The 3583-nt window shown below is 42.2% G+C and overlaps 1 long non-coding RNA gene across 1 annotated transcript; it reads right to left on the bottom strand.

Annotated features, from left to right (window-relative positions):
• On the bottom strand, nt 1-1486 carry LOC138566054 (uncharacterized). The gene is made up of 2 exons (XR_011301821.1): nt 637-1486; nt 1-537 (listed from the first exon to the last, which is right to left on the bottom strand). It is a non-coding gene; the product is annotated as an uncharacterized lncRNA (long non-coding RNA).
• Between the last annotated feature and the right edge of the window lie 2097 nt (nt 1487-3583).

The raw sequence follows: 3583 nt of genomic DNA, 5'->3' as shown, positions 1-3583 counted from the left end.
TTTCTCGTTTTTAGGTTCCATTTGTCATTTTTATTCAGAATTCTATTGTGCTGTAAACAAATAGGGATTCCTTTTTACATCTTGAACATAACATATAAGTTGATGGGAAGACAAAAGAATGCAAAATTTAAATTGGTTTAAAGTTTTTCGTTGAGTTCACTAAGTTGCTGTGTCCCACGTTGTCACTTGAAAGTTGCGAAGCCTTAGTATAATTCACTCGACATTTGGGTTGATGGAGAGACAGAAGAATTCAAAATTTAGATTGGTTCTAAGTTTTTAGTTGAATTCACTAAGTTGCTGTATCCCACGTTGTCACTAGAAAATTACGAAGCCCTAGTTTAATTCACTAGGCAGTATTGGCCTCAATTTGAATTGGTTCAAAGTTTAGTCAATGTTGTCTTCACGTTGTTGCTCGAAAATTGCGAAGCCCTAGTTTAATTCACTAGGTAATATTATCCTCAACACGTGTTTCTCCGCCACATGGTTTATGGCGGTTCTTCAGGAGGAATTTGTAGGTAGATAGGCAAATGGAAAGATCTGAGAGGAAAAAGGTGGGAATAAAGAGAAAAATGGGCAATTTTGAACAGAGTGTCTTATGTTGACGTTTATACAGTCAATGTTGAGTTAGATACTTACAACTAAATATCAAATCTTGTTCATGTATATGATGGTTCCTTTGATGTAGGTAATATTATTAATTCCATCCGGTTTGGTCTGAAAGAGTGAAGAGCATCTAGTTTATATTTGTATCTCTGGGTCAAAGGTACTTTCCAAAAAAATCTAGTCATAATCATCCTTATTTGTTATACTTCAATAGTTCAGTATTATCTTCATGTACAACTGATTCCTGGATTTTGACAATGTAAATGAACTCATATGTTGCCTTGGAACAGTACGGTTTGGTTTAGTATCTAAGTTTGCTTGTGCGGACTTTGAGCTTAAAGACTGTTCGAAGCAACGAAGTTAGTCTAAATACCAAGTTTTCTTAAGAATTGTAAATAGTTGTAAAAGACCTTGCTTACCATGTGAACGGTGTTTTCCTCGCTCTCTCGATACTGTCTGATGTGGTCAGTGAACTCCACATGTTGTGAATGGGTTTCACATAGAGTCGCGTGCGGAGTGACGTCATGCGTGTGTCGCGTGCGGAATGACGTCATTCGCACGTTGCATCACGTAATGACGTCACGCGCACGTATCTAATGGTTGTTTATATTTTTAAGAGCGCCATATTTGCTCGATCCAATTCTAGTGTTCCTGTAGCCTTATATTTGTTGCAAAATTTACAAAGTAATATAGAGGTAAATATCTCTTATTATGATTTACAAAAAATGACATATCTCCTGGTCTGTGTTAAGACCTGTATGGCAAGTGTCCATCATACAAATCCATCTTGCTTCTTGTTGTCGAAGTCTTAATTGTAGATTCCCTCCTCTTGGGGCCGGTTTCAATTTTACTATTCCGTAGAATTTTATCTGACTGATCTGAGAAGGATGATGTGATTCTGTGAAATGATTGGCCAGTACCTTGCCCAGTGATGCTTGATTATGGGACTTCCAACTTAAGCTCCTTGTCTTCCTCATTGGAGAGAAGAGATGCAAAGTCTGAGGAAGATAAGGAAGAAAGTGAAGAGAAGGGTGTGTTTCTACTGTGGAGCACCCTGATCCTGCGAGAAACCAATCTCCTCTCCTCTCCTCTCGCTGATTGTCCCTGGCCAGGCCTCTCAACTTCCTGGAAGAATTGCCCTTCCTCCCACTGGATGAACAAGAAAGTGTGCTGGACTCAGAAGAAGGTACAGTGAGACAGGCCTGGGATCTAGAGAGACACAGACTCAAAGGAGATAATTTCAAAACCTTTATTTACTAAGGTTCCTGGGTTGGTGTAATGCTTAACCGGCCCTAACTGATGTTTCTAAAGGCCGCCAACGTCTGATAGTCCAAAATAAAAGTCTGTCTGTGTCTAAACCTATGCTTGCCCTCACTCTTTAGAAAAATCTGATACGAAGTATGTAAAAAGAAAGAAAACAGAGGTTCAACAGAAAAATAGGAAACCAAGGTTGGTTTCGGGTGGTCTTCTCACCAGTTGTAGTTTTGTCAATGTCAGAAAAAAAGAGTTCAATCAAAAAGGGCTGTTCGTAAGACCTTCTCCACAGAGCCCTTGCACTATCTCAAATACCTTCAGCGTCTTTGGTACCTTGGGGTTCCCTTCCCCAAGCTTCAATCCTTTCAAGTTCCAAATACCACAAAAGAATAAGTCTCCTATACTTGGTTAGGCCTCTCAGGGTTCCCTTACCCAAGCTCAGACACCTTCCAGTTTCCAACACAAATTCAGCTTTGTCAGAATGTACTTTGCTTTTTTCTTCAGGATCATAAAATAAGAGGTATTCCAGTTTGTCAGGCCTCCCAGGGTTCCGTTTCCCAAGCTTAGGCCCTTTTTGGTTTCAAACAAAAGTTCATCTTGTGAGGATGTACCATTCCTTTCAGATGCAGTTCTTTCACACACACTTCACTTGTGGGATACAATCAGAGACTTTACTTTCGAAACCGCCTTGTTCTTTACACCTCCTAGGCGTGACCACACCGATCTATAACCCCATTTTAAGCCTTTCACCTGCAGGTGCTTCCTGCACCCCTTCTAGTTCTCCTTTACTTCTTCCTTGTGCACGCTTGCACCTTCCCTTTGTGTTCCTTTTTTCCACTGTGCACTCTTGCACCTTCCTTTTCTTTCTTTTCCCTGAGCGTGCACCCTGGCACCTGTCTGTTTCTTTTCCGTGTTTCCTGCACACTTAACACACTGTCCTCTCTTTATCATGTACACTGCAGTCTTTAAAAGTCTTTCTTTTCCGTGCACACTCTGCACTGTTGAAATGCCTTTCTTTTACTTTTACTTTCCTTCCGCGCCGCCAACACAGCTTCCTTCTTTCTACTTTTCTTTGCTCTGCTTATCTTTCACACTTTTCTGTCCTTCGTATACTTTATTTCCATGCCTCTTTAAAACAGTGTCTTTCTCCCGCTCCGCTTCAGTCAAATGCACGCTCCCGAGTTTCTCTCACTCACTGGGCAGCGTCGCATTGACAAGCGATTCCTCTGCATACACAGGGTTGAGGTCACGGTTTCACCACCTGCCCCTCAGACGCCCATCGGACCATCACACGTCCCAAGGGAACAAGCATTTTGCCAAACGCCACCAGGAGAATACAGGCTGCCGTTCTCCGGCTCCCTGAAGGCACAGCTCCCTAGCCATGCTGCAGCCCCTCACAAACACCAGGTCAGTGTCTCGGCACACCGTTCTCCTCAAGCCTTCCACTCCTGCTGCTCTCTGCTCCTTGGTTCTCGTGTCCGGACAGCATCCCCAGCTCACTCTCCTTCTTGTGAAAAACCGCACATTTTATAGTTGCGAAAACAATCAAGTGGAGTCAGGTGTGAATGGTCAGTATTAAATGCCTGACCCTGCCTGACTCTATTAGTGTGACAGCTTGAGTTCTTTCTATAGTAGGTTTCCCTTACTTTCTCCATGTTGTTTCTAGGGGTAATCTTTACTGCTCTTAGTTGTCTTCTCCTCGTCTCAGTATTTGTTGGAAATGGGG

Source organism: Ambystoma mexicanum, chromosome 2p, assembly GCF_040938575.1.
Source record: "Ambystoma mexicanum isolate Mex_15411 chromosome 2p, UKY_AmexF1_1, whole genome shotgun sequence".
Lineage (NCBI taxonomy): Eukaryota > Metazoa > Chordata > Amphibia > Caudata > Ambystomatidae > Ambystoma > Ambystoma mexicanum.
Note: the sequence above shows the minus strand (reverse complement) of the source record. Positions and strands in the feature narration are given on the sequence as shown.